The following is an 18,788-nucleotide window of genomic DNA, read 5'->3' on the forward strand; positions in this document are numbered from 1 at the left end:
GAACTGTGGTACATTCCGGAATTCCGAACATTCCGGAACCTTGGTGCATTCCGGAACTCTGAACATTCCGGAATTCCGAACATTCCGGAACTTTGTTGCATTCCGGAACTCTGAACATTCCGGAACTCTGAACATTCCGGAACCTTGGTACATTCCGGAATTCCGAACATTCCGGAACCTTGGTGCATTCCGGAACTCCGAACATTCCGGAACCTTGGTGCATTCCGGAATTCTGAACATTCCGGAACTCTGAACATTCCGGAATTCCGAACATTCCGGAACCTTGGTGCATTCCGGAACTCTGAACATTCCGGAATTCCGAACATTCTGGAACTTTGTTGCATTCCGGAACTCTGAACATTCCGGAACTCTGAACATTCCGGAACCTTGGTACATTCCGGAATTCCGAACATTCCGGAACCTTGGTGCATTCCGGAACTCTGAACATTCCGGAACTCTGAACATTCCAGAATTCCGAACATTCCGGAACCTTGGTGCATTCCGGAACTCTGAACATTCCGGAACTCTGAACATTCCGGAATTCCGAACATTCCGGAATTCCGAACATTCCGGAACCTTGGTGCATTCCGAAATTCTGAACATTCCGGAAGGGTGAACATTCCGGAACCTTGGTGCATTCCGGAACTCTGAACATTCCGGAACTCTGAACATTCCAGAATTCCGAACATTCCGGAACCTTGGTGTATTCCGGAACTCTGAACATTCCGGAACTCTGAACATTCCGGAATTCCGAACATTCCGGAACTTTGTTGCATTCCGGAACTCTGAACATTCCGGAACTCTGAACATTCCGGAACCTTGGTACATTCCGGAATTCCGAACATTCCGGAACCTTGGTGCATTCCGGAACTCTGAACATTCCGGAACTCTGAACATTCCGGAATTCCGAACATTCCGGAACCTTGGTGCATTCCGGAACTCTGAACATTCCGGAACTCTGAACATTCCGGAACCTTGGTACATTCCGGAATTCCGAACATTCCGGAACCTTGGTGCATTCCGGAACTCTGAACATTCCGGAACTCTGAACATTCCGGAATTCCGAACATTCCGGAACCTTGGTGCATTCCGGAACTCTGAACATTCCAGAACTCTGAACATTCCGGAATTCCGAACATTCCGGAACCTTCGTGCATTCCGGAACTCTGAACAAACCGGAACTCTGAACATTCCGGAATTCCGAACATTCCGGAACCTTTGTGCATTCCGGAATTCTGAACATTCCGGAATTCCGAAAATTCCGGAACCTTGGTGCATTCCGGAACTCTGAACATTCCGGAACTCTGAACATTCCGGAACTCTGAACATTCCGGAATTCCGAACATTCCGGAACCTTGGTGCATTCCGGAACTCTGAACATTCCGGAACTCTGAACATTCTGGAACCTTGGTACATTCCGGAATTCCGAACATTCCGGAACCTTGGTGCATTCCGGAACTCTGAACATTCCGGAACTCTGAACATTCCGGAATTCCGAACATTCCGGAACCTTGGTGCATTCCGGAACTCTGAACATTCCGGAACTCTGAACATTCCGGATTTCCGAACATTCCGGAATTCCGAACATTCCGGAACCTTGGTGCATTCCGAAATTCTGAACATTCCGGAAGGGTGAACATTCCGGAACCTTGGTGCATTCCGGAACTCTGAACATTCCGGAACTCTGAACATTCCGGAATTCCGAACATTCCGGAACCTTGGTGCATTCCGGAACTCTGAACAAACCGGAACTCTGAACATTCCGGCATTCCGAACATTCCGGAACCTTTGTGCATTCCGGAATTCTGAACATTCCGGAATTCCGAAAATTCCGGAACCTTGGTGCATTCCGGAACTCTGAACATTCCGGAACTCTAAACATTCCGGAACCTTGGTACATTCCGGAATTCCGAACATTCCGGAACTCTGAACATTCCGGAATTCCGAACATTCCGGAACCTTGCTGCATTCCGGAATTCTGAACATTCCGGAAGGGTGAACATTCCGGAACCTTGGTACATTCCGGAATTCCGAACATTCCGGAACCTTGGTGCATTCCGGAACTCTGAACATTCCGGAATCTTGGTACATTCCGGAATTCCGAACATTCCGGAACCTTGGTGCATTCCGGAACTCTGAACATTCCGGAACCTTGGTGCATTCCGGAACTCTGAACATTCCGGAATTCCGAAAATTCCGGAACCTTGGTGCATTCCGGAACTCTGAACATTCCAGAATTCCGAACATTCCGGAACTGTGGTACATTCCGGAATTCCGAACATTCCGGAACCTTGGTGCATTCCGGAACTCTGAACATTCCGGAATTCCGAACATTCCGGAACTTTGTTGCATTCCGGAACTCTGAACATTCCGGAACTCTGAACATTCCGGAACCTTGGTACATTCCGGAATTCCGAACATTCCGGAACCTTGGTGCATTCCGGAACTCCGAACATTCCGGAACCTTGGTGCATTCCGGAATTCTGAACATTCCGGAACTCTGAACATTCCGGAATTCCGAACATTCCGGAACCTTGGTGCATTCCGGAACTCTGAACATTCCGGAATTCCGAACATTCTGGAACTTTGTTGCATTCCGGAACTCTGAACATTCCGGAACTCTGAACATTCCGGAACCTTGGTACATTCCGGAATTCCGAACATTCCGGAACCTTGGTGCATTCCGGAACTCTGAACATTCCGGAACTCTGAACATTCCAGAATTCCGAACATTCCGGAACCTTGGTGCATTCCGGAACTCTGAACATTCCGGAACTCTGAACATTCCGGAATTCCGAACATTCCGGAATTCCGAACATTCCGGAACCTTGGTGCATTCCGAAATTCTGAACATTCCGGAAGGGTGAACATTCCGGAACCTTGGTGCATTCCGGAACTCTGAACATTCCGGAACTCTGAACATTCCAGAATTCCGAACATTCCGGAACCTTGGTGTATTCCGGAACTCTGAACATTCCGGAACTCTGAACATTCCGGAATTCCGAACATTCCGGAACCTTGGTGCATTCCGGAACTCTGAACATTCCGGAATTCCGAACATTCCGGAACTTTGTTGCATTCCGGAACTCTGAACATTCCGGAACTCTGAACATTCCGGAACCTTGGTACATTCCGGAATTCCGAACATTCCGGAACCTTGGTGCATTCCGGAACTCTGAACATTCCGGAACTCTGAACATTCCGGAATTCCGAACATTCCGGAACCTTGGTGCATTCCGGAATTCCGAACATTCCGGAACCTTGGTGCATTCCGGAACTCTGAACATTCCGGAACTCTGAACATTCCAGAATTCCGAACATTCCGGAACCTTGGTGCATTCCGGAACTCTGAACATTCCGGAACTCTGAACATTCCGGAATTCCGAACATTCCGGAATTCCGAACATTCCGGAACCTTGGTGCATTCCGAAATTCTGAACATTCCGGAAGGGTGAACATTCCGGAACCTTGGTGCATTCCGGAACTCTGAACATTCCGGAACTCTGAACATTCCAGAATTCCGAACATTCCGGAACCTTGGTGTATTCCGGAACTCTGAACATTCCGGAACTCTGAACATTCCGGAATTCCGAACATTCCGGAACCTTGGTGCATTCCGGAACTCTGAACATTCCGGAATTCCGAACATTCCGGAACTTTGTTGCATTCCGGAACTCTGAACATTCCGGAACTCTGAACATTCCGGAACCTTGGTACATTCCGGAATTCCGAACATTCCGGAACCTTGGTGCATTCCGGAACTCTGAACATTCCGGAACTCTGAACATTCCGGAATTCCGAACATTCCGGAACCTTGGTGCATTCCGGAACTCTGAACATTCCGGAACTCTGAACATTCCGGAACCTTGGTACATTCCGGAATTCCGAACATTCCGGAACCTTGGTGCATTCCGGAACTCTGAACATTCCGGAACTCTGAACATTCCGGAATTCCGAACATTCCGGAACCTTGGTGCATTCCGGAACTCTGAACATTCCGGAACTCTGAACATTCCGGAATTCCGAACATTCCGGAATTCCGAACATTCCGGAACCTTGGTGCATTCCGAAATTCTGAACATTCCGGAAGGGTGAACATTCCGGAACCTTGGTGCATTCCGGAACTCTGAACATTCCGGAACTCTGAACATTCCGGAATTCCGAACATTCCGGAACCTTCGTGCATTCCGGAACTCTGAACAAACCGGAACTCTGAACATTCCGGAATTCCGAACATTCCGGAACCTTTGTGCATTCCGGAATTCTGAACATTCCGGAATTCCGAAAATTCCGGAACCTTGGTGCATTCCGGAACTCTGAACATTCCGGAACTCTGAACATTCCGGAACTCTGAACATTCCGGAATTCCGAACATTCCGGAACCTTGGTGCATTCCGGAACTCTGAACATTCCGGAACTCTGAACATTCTGGAACCTTGGTACATTCCGGAATTCCGAACATTCCGGAACCTTGGTGCATTCCGGAACTCTGAACATTCCGGAACTCTGAACATTCCGGAATTCCGAACATTCCGGAACCTTGGTGCATTCCGGAACTCTGAACATTCCGGAACTCTGAACATTCCGGATTTCCGAACATTCCGGAATTCCGAACATTCCGGAACCTTGGTGCATTCCGAAATTCTGAACATTCCGGAAGGGTGAACATTCCGGAACCTTGGTGCATTCCGGAACTCTGAACATTCCGGAACTCTGAACATTCCGGAATTCCGAACATTCCGGAACCTTGGTGCATTCCGGAACTCTGAACAAACCGGAACTCTGAACATTCCGGAATTCCGAACATTCCGGAACCTTTGTGCATTCCGGAATTCTGAACATTCCGGAATTCCGAAAATTCCGGAACCTTGGTGCATTCCGGAACTCTGAACATTCCGGAACTCTAAACATTCCGGAACCTTGGTACATTCCGGAATTCCGAACATTCCGGAACTCTGAACATTCCGGAATTCCGAACATTCCGGAACCTTGCTGCATTCCGGAATTCTGAACATTCCGGAAGGGTGAACATTCCGGAACCTTGGTACATTCCGGAATTCCGAACATTCCGGAACCTTGGTGCATTCCGGAACTCTGAACATTCCGGAATCTTGGTACATTCCGGAATTCCGAACATTCCGGAACCTTGGTGCATTCCGGAACTCTGAACATTCCGGAACCTTGGTGCATTCCGGAACTCTGAACATTCCGGAATTCCGAAAATTCCGGAACCTTGGTGCATTCCGGAACTCTGAACATTCCGGAATTCCGAACATTCCGGAACTGTGGTACATTCCGGAATTCCGAACATTCCGGAACCTTGGTGCATTCCGGAACTCTGAACATTCCGGAATTCCGAACATTCCGGAACTTTGTTGCATTCCGGAACTCTGAACATTCCGGAACTCTGAACATTCCGGAATTCCGAACATTCCGGAACCTTGGTGCATTCCGGAACTCTGAACATTCCGGAACTCTGAACATTCCGGAATTCCGAACATTCCGGAACCTTGGTGCATTCCGGAACTCTGAACATTCCGGAACTCTGAACATTCCGGAATTCCGAACATTCCGGAATTCCGAACATTCCGGAACCTTGGTGCATTCCGAAATTCTGAACATTCCGGAAGGGTGAACATTCCGGAACCTTGGTGCATTCCGGAACTCTGAACATTCCGGAACTCTGAACATTCCAGAATTCCGAACATTCCGGAACCTTGGTGCATTCCGGAACTCTGAACATTCCGGAACTCTGAACATTCCGGAATTCCGAACATTCCGGAACCTTGGTGCATTTCGGAACTCTGAACATTCCGGAATTCCGAACATTCCGGAACTTTGTTGCATTCCGGAACTCTGAACATTCCGGAACTCTGAACATTCCGGAACCTTGGTACATTCCGGAATTCCGAACATTCCGGAACCTTGGTGCATTCCGGAACTCTGAACATTCCGGAACTCTGAACATTCCGGAATTCCGAACATTCCGGAACCTTGGTGCATTCCGGAACTCTGAACATTCCGGAACTCTGAACATTCCGGAACCTTGGTACATTCCGGAATTCCGAACATTCCGGAACCTTGGTGCATTCCGGAACTCTGAACATTCCGGAACTCTGAACATTCCGGAATTCCGAACATTCCGGAACCTTGGTGCATTCCGGAACTCTGAACATTCCGGAACTCTGAACATTCCGGAATTCCGAACATTCCGGAATTCCGAACATTCCGGAACCTTGGTGCATTCCGAAATTCTGAACATTCCGGAAGGGTGAACATTCCGGAACCTTGGTGCATTCCGGAACTCTGAACATTCCGGAACTCTGAACATTCCGGAATTCCGAACATTCCGGAACCTTGGTGCATTCCGGAACTCTGAACAAACCGGAACTCTGAACATTCCGGAATTCCGAACATTCCGGAACCTTTGTGCATTCCGGAATTCTGAACATTCCGGAATTCCGAAAATTCCGGAACCTTGGTGCATTCCGGAACTCTGAACATTCCGGAACTCTAAACATTCCGGAACCTTGGTACATTCCGGAATTCCGAACATTCCGGAACTCTGAACATTCCGGAATTCCGAACATTCCGGAACCTTGCTGCATTCCGGAATTCTGAACATTCCGGAAGGGTGAACATTCCGGAACCTTGGTACATTCCGGAATTCCGAACATTCCGGAACCTTGGTGCATTCCGGAACTCTGAACATTCCGGAATCTTGGTACATTCCGGAATTCCGAACATTCCGGAACCTTGGTGCATTCCGGAATTCTGAACATTCCGGAATTCCGAACATTCCAGAACCTTGGTGCATTCCGGAACTCTGAACATTCCGGAACTCTGAACATTCCGGAATTCCGAACATTCCGGAACCTTGGTGCATTCCGGAACTCTGAACATTCCGGAAGGGTGAACATTCCGGAACCTTGGTACATTGCGGAATTCCGAACATTCTGGAACCTTGGTGCATTCCGGAATTCTGAACATTCCGGAACTCCGAACATTCCGGAACCTTGGTGCATTCCGGAACCTTGGTGCATTCCGGAACTCCAAACATTCCGGAACCTTGGTGCATTCCGGAATTCTGAACATTCCGGAACTCTGAACATTCCGGAATTCCGAACATTCCGGAACTTTGTTGCATTCCGGAACTCTGAACATTCCGGAACTCTGAACATTCCGGAACCTTGGTACATTCCGGAATTCCGAACATTCCGGAACCTTGGTGCATTCCGGAACTCTGAACATTCCGGAACTCTGAACATTCCGGAATTCCGAACATTCCGGAACCTTGGTGCATTCCGGAATTCTGAACATTCCGGAAGGGTGAACATTCCGGCACCTTGGTACATTCCGGAATTCCGAACATTCCGGAACCTTGGTGCATTCCGGAATTCTGAACATTCCGGAAGGGTGAACATTCCGGAACCTTGGTACATTGCGGAATTCCGAACATTCCGGAACCTTGGTGCATTCCGGAATTCTGAACATTCCGGAACTCTGAACATTCCGGAACCTTGGTGCATTCCGGAACTCTGAACATTCCGGAACTCTGAACATTCCGGAATTCCGAACATTCCGGAACCTTGGTGCATTCCGGAACTCTGAACATTCCGGAATTCCGAACATTCCGGAATTCCGAACATTCCGGAACCTTGGTGCATTCCGAAATTCTGAACATTCCGGAAGGGTGAACATTCCGGAACCTTGGTGCATTCCGGAACTCTGAACATTCCGGAACTCTGAACATTCCGGAATTCCGAACATTCCGGAACCTTGGTGCATTCCGGAATTCTGAACATTCCGGAAGGGTGAACATTCCGGAACCTTGGTACATTCCGGAATTCCGAACATTCCGGAACTCTGAACATTCCGGAATTCCGAACATTCCGGAACCTTGGTGCATTCCGGAATTCTGAACATTCCGGAAGGGTGAACATTCCGGAACCTTGGTACATTCCGGAATTCCGAACATTCCGGAACCTTGGTGCATTCCGGAACTCTGAACATTCCGGAACTCTGAACATTCCGGAATTCCGAACATTCCGGAACCTTGGTGCATTCCGGAATTCTGAACATTCCGGAATTCCGAACATTCCAGAACCTTGGTGCATTCCGGAACTCTGAACATTCCGGAACTCTGAACATTCCGGAATTCCGAACATTCCGGAACCTTGGTGCATTCCGGAACTCTGAACATTCCGGAACTCTGAACATTCCGGAATTCCGAACATTCTGGAACCTTGGTGCATTCCAGAATTCCGAACATTCCGGAACCTTGGTGCATTCCGGAATTCTGAACATTCCGGAACCTTGGTGCATTCCGGAACTCTGAACATTCCGGAACCTTGGTACATTCCGGAACTCTGAACATTCCGGAATTCCGAACATTCCGGAACTCTGAACATTCCGGAATTCCGAACATTCCGGAACCTTGGTGCATTCCGGAATTCTGAACATTCCGGAAGGGTGAACATTCCGGAACCTTGGTACATTCCGGAATTCCGAACATTCCGGAACCTTGGTTCATTCCGGAACTCTGAACATTCCGGAACTCTGAACATTCCGGAATTCCGAACATTCCGGAACCTTGGTGCATTCCGGAATTCTGAACATTCCGGAATTCCGAACATTCCAGAACCTTGGTGCATTCCGGAACTCTGAACATTCCGGAACTCTGAACATTCCGGAATTCCGAACATTCCGGAACCTTGGTGCATTCCGGAACTCTGAACATTCCGGAACTCTGAACATTCCGGAATTCCGAACATTCTGGAACCTTGGTGCATTCCAGAATTCCGAACATTCCGGAACCTTGGTGCATTCCGGAATTCTGAACATTCCGGAACCTTGGTGCATTCCGGAACTCTGAACATTCCGGAACCTTGGTACATTCCGGAACTCTGAACATTCCGGAATTCCGAACATTCCGGAAACTTGGTGCATTCCGGAATTCTGAACATTCCGGAATTCTGAACATTCCGGAACTCTGAACATTCCGGAATTCCGAACATTCCGGAACCTTGGTGCATTCCGGAACTCTGAACATTCCGGAACTCTGAACATTCCGGAATTCCGAACATTCCGGAACCTTGGTGCATTCCGGAACCTTGGTGCATTCCGGAACTCCGAAAATTCCGGAACCTTGGTGCATTCCGGAATTCTGAACATTCCGGAACTCTGAACATTCCGGAATTCCGAACATTCCGGAACCTTGGTGCATTCCGGAACTCTGAACATTCCGGAATTCCGAACATTCCGGAACTTTGTTGCATTCCGGAACTCTGAACATTCCGGAACTCTGAACATTCCGGAACCTTGGTACATTCCGGAATTCCGAACATTCCGGAACCTTGGTGCATTCCGGAACTCTGAACATTCCGGAACTCTGAACATTCCGGAATTCCGAACATTCCGGAACCTTGGTGCATTCCGGAACTCTGAACATTCCGGAATTCCGAACATTCCGGAACCTTGGTGCATTCCGGAACTCTGAACATTCCGGAATTCCGAACATTCCGGAACTTTGGTACATTCCGGAATTCCGAACATTCCGGAACCTTGGTGCATTCCGGAACTCTGAACATTCCGGAACTCTGAACATTCCGGAATTCCGAACATTCCGGAACCTTGGTGCATTCCGGAACTCTGAACATTCCGGAATTCCGAACATTCCGGAACCTTGGTGCATTCCGGAACTCTGAACATTCCGGAATTCCGAACATTCCGGAACTTTGGTACATTCCGGAATTCCGAACATTCCGGAACCTTGGTGCATTCCGGAACTCTGAACATTCCGGAACTCTGAACATTCCGGAATTCCGAACATTCCGGAACCTTGGTGCATTCCGGAACTCTGAACATTCCGGAATTCCGAACATTCCGGAACCTTGGTGCATTCCGGAACTCTGAACATTCCGGAACTCTGAACATTCCGGAACCTTGGTACATTCCGGAATTCCGAACATTCCGGAACCTTGGTGCATTCCGGAACTCTGAACATTCCGGAACTCTGAACATTCCGGAATTCCGAACATTCCGGAACCTTGGTGCATTCCGGAATTCTGAACATTCCGGAAGGGTGAACATTCCGGAACCTTGGTACATTGCGGAATTCCGAACATTCCGGAACCTTGGTGCATTCCGGAATTCTGAACATTCCGGAACTCCGAACATTCCGGAACCTTGGTGCATTCCGGAACCTTGGTGCATTCCGGAACTCCAAACATTCCGGAACCTTGGTGCATTCCGGAATTCTGAACATTCCGGAACTCTGAACATTCCGGAATTCCGAACATTCCGGAACTTTGTTGCATTCCGGAACTCTGAACATTCCGGAACTCTGAACATTCCGGAACCTTGGTACATTCCGGAATTCCGAACATTCCGGAACCTTGGTGCATTCCGGAACTCCGAACATTCCGGAACCTTGGTGCATTCCGGAATTCTGAACATTCCGGAACTCTGAACATTCCGGAATTCCGAACATTCCGGAACCTTGGTGCATTCCGGAACTCTGAACATTCCGGAATTCCGAACATTCTGGAACTTTGTTGCATTCCGGAACTCTGAACATTCCGGAACTCTGAACATTCCGGAACCTTGGTACATTCCGGAATTCCGAACATTCCGGAACCTTGGTGCATTCCGGAACTCTGAACATTCCGGAACTCTGAACATTCCAGAATTCCGAACATTCCGGAACCTTGGTGCATTCCGGAACTCTGAACATTCCGGAACTCTGAACATTCCGGAATTCCGAACATTCCGGAATTCCGAACATTCCGGAACCTTGGTGCATTCCGAAATTCTGAACATTCCGGAAGGGTGAACATTCCGGAACCTTGGTGCATTCCGGAACTCTGAACATTCCGGAACTCTGAACATTCCAGAATTCCGAACATTCCGGAACCTTGGTGCATTCCGGAACTCTGAACATTCCGGAACTCTGAACATTCCGGAATTCCGAACATTCCGGAACCTTGGTGCATTCCGGAACTCTGAACATTCCGGAATTCCGAACATTCCGGAACTTTGTTGCATTCCGGAACTCTGAACATTCCGGAACTCTGAACATTCCGGAACCTTGGTACATTCCGGAATTCCGAACATTCCGGAACCTTGGTGCATTCCGGAACTCTGAACATTCCGGAACTCTGAACATTCCGGAATTCCGAACATTCCGGAACCTTGGTGCATTCCGGAACGCTGAACATTCCGGAACTCTGAACATTCCGGAACCTTGGTACATTCCGGAATTCCGAACATTCCGGAACCTTGGTGCATTCCGGAACTCTGAACATTCCGGAACTCTGAACATTCCGGAATTCCGAACATTCCGGAACCTTGGTGCATTCCGGAACTCTGAACATTCCGGAACTCTGAACATTCCGGAATTCCGAACATTCCGGAATTCCGAACATTCCGGAACCTTGGTGCATTCCGAAATTCTGAACATTCCGGAAGGGTGAACATTCCGGAACCTTGGTGCATTCCGGAACTCTGAACATTCCGGAACTCTGAACATTCCGGAATTCCGAACATTCCGGAACCTTCGTGCATTCCGGAACTCTGAACAAACCGGAACTCTGAACATTCCGGAATTCCGAACATTCCGGAACCTTTGTGCATTCCGGAATTCTGAACATTCCGGAATTCCGAAAATTCCGGAACCTTGGTGCATTCCGGAACTCTGAACATTCCGGAACTCTGAACATTCCGGAACTCTGAACATTCCGGAATTCCGAACATTCCGGAACCTTGGTGCATTCCGGAACTCTGAACATTCCGGAACTCTGAACATTCTGGAACCTTGGTACATTCCGGAATTCCGAACATTCCGGAACCTTGGTGCATTCCGGAACTCTGAACATTCCGGAACTCTGAACATTCCGGAATTCCGAACATTCCGGAACCTTGGTGCATTCCGGAACTCTGAACATTCCGGAACTCTGAACATTCCGGATTTCCGAACATTCCGGAATTCCGAACATTCCGGAACCTTGGTGCATTCCGAAATTCTGAACATTCCGGAAGGGTGAACATTCCGGAACCTTGGTGCATTCCGGAACTCTGAACATTCCGGAACTCTGAACATTCCAGAATTCCGAACATTCCGGAACCTTGGTGCATTCCGGAACTCTGAACATTCCGGAACTCTGAACATTCCGGAATTCCGAACATTCCGGAACCTTGGTGCATTCCGGAACTCTGAACATTCCGGAATTCCGAACATTCCGGAACTTTGTTGCATTCCGGAACTCTGAACATTCCGGAACTCTGAACATTCCGGAACCTTGGTACATTCCGGAATTCCGAACATTCCGGAACCTTGGTGCATTCCGGAACTCCGAACATTCCGGAACCTTGGTGCATTCCGGAATTCTGAACATTCCGGAACTCTGAACATTCCGGAATTCCGAACATTCCGGAACCTTGGTGCATTCCGGAACTCTGAACATTCCGGAATTCCGAACATTCTGGAACTTTGTTGCATTCCGGAACTCTGAACATTCCGGAACTCTGAACATTCCGGAACCTTGGTACATTCCGGAATTCCGAACATTCCGGAACCTTGGTGCATTCCGGAACTCTGAACATTCCGGAACTCTGAACATTCCGGAATTCCGAACATTCCGGAACCTTGGTGCATTCCGGAACTCTGAACATTCCGGAACTCTGAACATTCCGGAATTCCGAACATTCCGGAATTCCGAACATTCCGGAACCTTGGTGCATTCCGAAATTCTGAACATTCCGGAAGGGTGAACATTCCGGAACCTTGGTGCATTCCGGAACTCTGAACATTCCGGAACTCTGAACATTCCAGAATTCCGAACATTCCGGAACCTTGGTGCATTCCGGAACTCTGAACATTCCGGAACTCTGAACATTCCGGAATTCCGAACATTCCGGAACCTTGGTGCATTTCGGAACTCTGAACATTCCGGAATTCCGAACATTCCGGAACTTTGTTGCATTCCGGAACTCTGAACATTCCGGAACTCTGAACATTCCGGAACCTTGGTACATTCCGGAATTCCGAACATTCCGGAACCTTGGTGCATTCCGGAACTCTGAACATTCCGGAACTCTGAACATTCCGGAACCTTGGTACATTCCGGAATTCCGAACATTCCGGAACCTTGGTGCATTCCGGAACTCTGAACATTCCGGAACTCTGAACATTCCGGAATTCCGAACATTCCGGAACCTTGGTGCATTCCGGAACTCTGAACATTCCGGAACTCTGAACATTCCGGAATTCCGAACATTCCGGAATTCCGAACATTCCGGAACCTTGGTGCATTCCGAAATTCTGAACATTCCGGAAGGGTGAACATTCCGGAACCTTGGTGCATTCCGGAACTCTGAACATTCCGGAACTCTGAACATTCCGGAATTCCGAACATTCCGGAACCTTCGTGCATTCCGGAACTCTGAACAAACCGGAACTCTGAACATTCCGGAATTCCGAACATTCCGGAACCTTTGTGCATTCCGGAATTCTGAACATTCCGGAATTCCGAAAATTCCGGAACCTTGGTGCATTCCGGAACTCTGAACATTCCGGAACTCTAAACATTCCGGAACCTTGGTACATTCCGGAATTCCGAACATTCCGGAACTCTGAACATTCCGGAATTCCGAACATTCCGGAACCTTGCTGCATTCCGGAATTCTGAACATTCCGGAATGGTGAACATTCCGGAACCTTGGTACATTCCGGAATTCCGAACATTCCGGAACCTTGGTGCATTCCGGAACTCTGAACATTCCGGAATCTTGGTACATTCCGGAATTCCGAACATTCCGGAACCTTGGTGCATTCCGGAACTCTGAACATTCCGGAACCTTGGTGCATTCCGGAACTCTGAACATTCCGGAATTCCGAAAATTCCGGAACCTTGGTGCATTCCGGAACTCTGAACATTCCGGAATTCCGAACATTCCGGAACTGTGGTACATTCCGGAATTCCGAACATTCCGGAACCTTGGTGCATTCCGGAACTCTGAACATTCCGGAATTCCGAACATTCCGGAACTTTGTTGCATTCCGGAACTCTGAACATTCCGGAACTCTGAACATTCCGGAATTCCGAACATTCCGGAACCTTGGTGCATTCCGGAACTCTGAACATTCCGGAACTCTGAACATTCCGGAATTCCGAACATTCCGGAACCTTGGTGCATTCCGGAACTCTGAACATTCCGGAACTCTGAACATTCCGGAATTCCGAACATTCCGGAATTCCGAACATTCCGGAACCTTGGTGCATTCCGAAATTCTGAACATTCCGGAAGGGTGAACATTCCGGAACCTTGGTGCATTCCGGAACTCTGAACATTCCGGAACTCTGAACATTCCAGAATTCCGAACATTCCGGAACCTTGGTGCATTCCGGAACTCTGAACATTCCGGAACTCTGAACATTCCGGAATTCCGAACATTCCGGAACCTTGGTGCATTTCGGAACTCTGAACATTCCGGAATTCCGAACATTCCGGAACTTTGTTGCATTCCGGAACTCTGAACATTCCGGAACTCTGAACATTCCGGAACCTTGGTACATTCCGGAATTCCGAACATTCCGGAACCTTGGTGCATTCCGGAACTCTGAACATTCCGGAACTCTGAACATTCCGGAATTCCGAACATTCCGGAACCTTGGTGCATTCCGGAACTCTGAACATTCCGGAACTCTGAACATTCCGGAACCTTGGTACATTCCGGAATTCCGAACATTCCGGAACCTTGGTGCATTCCGGAACTCTGAACATTCCGGAACTCTGAACATTCCGGAATTCCGAACATTCCGGAACCTTGGTGCATTCCGGAACTCTGAACATTCCGGAACTCTGAACATTCCGGAATTCCGAACATTCCGGAATTCCGAACATTCCGGAACCTTGGTGCATTCCGAAATTCTGAACATTCCGGAAGGGTGAACATTCCGGAACCTTGGTGCATTCCGGAACTCTGAACATTCCGGAACTCTGAACATTCCGGAATTCCGAACATTCCGGAACCTTGGTGCATTCCGGAACTCTGAACAAACCGGAACTCTGAACATTCCGGAATTCCGAACATTCCGGAACCTTTGTGCATTCCGGAATTCTGAACATTCCGGAATTCCGAAAATTCCGGAACCTTGGTGCATTCCGGAACTCTGAACATTCCGGAACTCTAAACATTCCGGAACCTTGGTACATTCCGGAATTCCGAACATTCCGGAACTCTGAACATTCCGGAATTCCGAACATTCCGGAACCTTGCTGCATTCCGGAATTCTGAACATTCCGGAAGGGTGAACATTCCGGAACCTTGGTACATTCCGGAATTCCGAACATTCCGGAACCTTGGTGCATTCCGGAACTCTGAACATTCCGGAATCTTGGTACATTCCGGAATTCCGAACATTCCGGAACCTTGGTGCATTCCGGAATTCTGAACATTCCGGAATTCCGAACATTCCAGAACCTTGGTGCATTCCGGAACTCTGAACATTCCGGAACTCTGAACATTCCGGAATTCCGAACATTCCGGAACCTTGGTGCATTCCGGAACTCTGAACATTCCGGAAGGGTGAACATTCCGGAACCTTGGTACATTGCGGAATTCCGAACATTCTGGAACCTTGGTGCATTCCGGAATTCTGAACATTCCGGAACTCCGAACATTCCGGAACCTTGGTGCATTCCGGAACCTTGGTGCATTCCGGAACTCCAAACATTCCGGAACCTTGGTGCATTCCGGAATTCTGAACATTCCGGAACTCTGAACATTCCGGAATTCCGAACATTCCGGAACTTTGTTGCATTCCGGAACTCTGAACATTCCGGAACTCTGAACATTCCGGAACCTTGGTACATTCCGGAATTCCGAACATTCCGGAACCTTGGTGCATTCCGGAACTCTGAACATTCCGGAACTCTGAACATTCCGGAATTCCGAACATTCCGGAACCTTGGTGCATTCCGGAATTCTGAACATTCCGGAAGGGTGAACATTCCGGCACCTTGGTACATTCCGGAATTCCGAACATTCCGGAACCTTGGTGCATTCCGGAATTCTGAACATTCCGGAAGGGTGAACATTCCGGAACCTTGGTACATTGCGGAATTCCGAACATTCCGGAACCTTGGTGCATTCCGGAATTCTGAACATTCCGGAACTCTGAACATTCCGGAACCTTGGTGCATTCCGGAACTCTGAACATTCCGGAACTCTGAACATTCCGGAATTCCGAACATTCCGGAACCTTGGTGCATTCCGGAACTCTGAACATTCCGGAATTCCGAACATTCCGGAATTCCGAACATTCCGGAACCTTGGTGCATTCCGAAATTCTGAACATTCCGGAAGGGTGAACATTCCGGAACCTTGGTGCATTCCGGAACTCTGAACATTCCGGAACTCTGAACATTCCGGAATTCCGAACATTCCGGAACCTTGGTGCATTCCGGAATTCTGAACATTCCGGAAGGGTGAACATTCCGGAACCTTGGTACATTCCGGAATTCCGAACATTCCGGAACTCTGAACATTCCGGAATTCCGAACATTCCGGAACCTTGGTGCATTCCGGAATTCTGAACATTCCGGAAGGGTGAACATTCCGGAACCTTGGTACATTCCGGAATTCCGAACATTCCGGAACCTTGGTGCATTCCGGAACTCTGAACATTCCGGAACTCTGAACATTCCGGAATTCCGAACATTCCGGAACCTTGGTGCATTCCGGAATTCTGAACATTCCGGAATTCCGAACATTCCAGAACCTTGGTGCATTCCGGAACTCTGAACATTCCGGAACTCTGAACATTCCGGAATTCCGAACATTCCGGAACCTTGGTGCATTCCGGAACTCTGAACATTCCGGAACTCTGAACATTCCGGAATTCCGAACATTCTGGAACCTTGGTGCATTCCAGAATTCCGAACATTCCGGAACCTTGGTGCATTCCGGAATTCTGAACATTCCGGAACCTTGGTGCATTCCGGAACTCTGAACATTCCGGAACCTTGGTACATTCCGGAACTCTGAACATTCCGGAATTCCGAACATTCCGGAAACTTGGTGCATTCCGGAATTCTGAACATTCCGGAATTCTGAACATTCCGGAACTCTGAACATTCCGGAATTCCGAACATTCCGGAACCTTGGTGCATTCCGGAACTCTGAACATTCCGGAACTCTGAACATTCCGGAATTCCGAACATTCCGGAACCTTGGTGCATTCCGGAACCTTGGTGCATTCCGGAACTCCGAAAATTCCGGAACCTTGGTGCATTCCGGAATTCTGAACATTCCGGAACTCTGAACATTCCGGAATTCCGAACATTCCGGAACCTTGGTGCATTCCGGAACTCTGAACATTCCGGAATTCCGAACATTCCGGAACTTTGTTGCATTCCGGAACTCTGAACATTCCGGAACCTTGGTACATTCCGGAATTCCGAACATTCCGGAACCTTGGTGCATTCCGGAACTCTGAACATTCCGGAACTCTGAACATTCCGGAATTCCGAACATTCCGGAACCTTGGTGCATTCCGGAACTCTGAACATTCCGGAATTCCGAACATTCCGGAACCTTGGTGCATTCCGGAACTCTGAACATTCCGGAATTCCGAACATTCCGGAACTTTGGTACATTCCGGAATTCCGAACATTCCGGAACCTTGGTGCATTCCGGAACTCTGAACATTCCGGAACTCTGAACATTCCGGAATTCCGAACATTCCGGAACCTTGGTGCATTCCGGAACTCTGAACATTCCGGAATTCCGAACATTCCGGAACCTTGGTGCATTCCGGAACTCTGAACATTCCGGAATTCCGAACATTCCGGAACTTTGGTACATTCCGGAATTCCGAACATTCCGGAACCTTGGTGCATTCCGGAACTCTGAACATTCCGGAACTCTGAACATTCCGGAATTCCGAACATTCCGGAACCTTGGTGCATTCCGGAACTCTGAACATTCCGGAATTCCGAACATTCCGGAACCTTGGTGCATTCCGGAACTCTGAACATTCCGGAACTCTGAACATTCCGGAACCTTGGTACATTCCGGAATTCCGAACATTCCGGAACCTTGGTGCATTCCGGAACTCTGAACATTCCGGAACTCTGAACATTCCGGAATTCCGAACATTCCGGAACCTTGGTGCATTCCGGAATTCTGAACATTCCGGAAGGGTGAACATTCCGGAACCTTGGTACATTGCGGAATTCCGAACATTCCGGAACCTTGGTGCATTCCGGAATTCTGAACATTCCGGAACTCCGAACATTCCGGAACCTTGGTGCATTCCGGAACCTTGGTGCATTCCGGAACTCCAAACATTCCGGAACCTTGGTGCATTCCGGAATTCTGAACATTCCGGAACTCTGAACATTCCGGAATTCCGAACATTCCGGAACTTTGTTGCATTCCGGAACTCTGAACATTCCGGAACTCTGAACATTCCGGAACCTTGGTACATTCCGGAATTCCGAACATTCCGGAACCTTGGTGCATTCCGGAACTCCGAACATTCCGGAACCTTGGTGCATTCCGGAATTCTGAACATTCCGGAACTCTGAACATTCCGGAATTCCGAACATTCCGGAACCTTGGTGCATTCCGGAACTCTGAACATTCCGGAATTCCGAACATTCTGGAACTTTGTTGCATTCCGGAACTCTGAACATTCCGGAACTCTGAACATTCCGGAACCTTGGTACATTCCGGAATTCCGAACATTCCGGAACCTTGGTGCATTCCGGAACTCTGAACA

Source organism: Aulonocara stuartgranti, assembly GCF_965226115.1.
Source record: "Aulonocara stuartgranti genome assembly, chromosome: 6".
Taxonomy (NCBI): Eukaryota; Metazoa; Chordata; class Actinopteri; order Cichliformes; family Cichlidae; genus Aulonocara; species Aulonocara stuartgranti.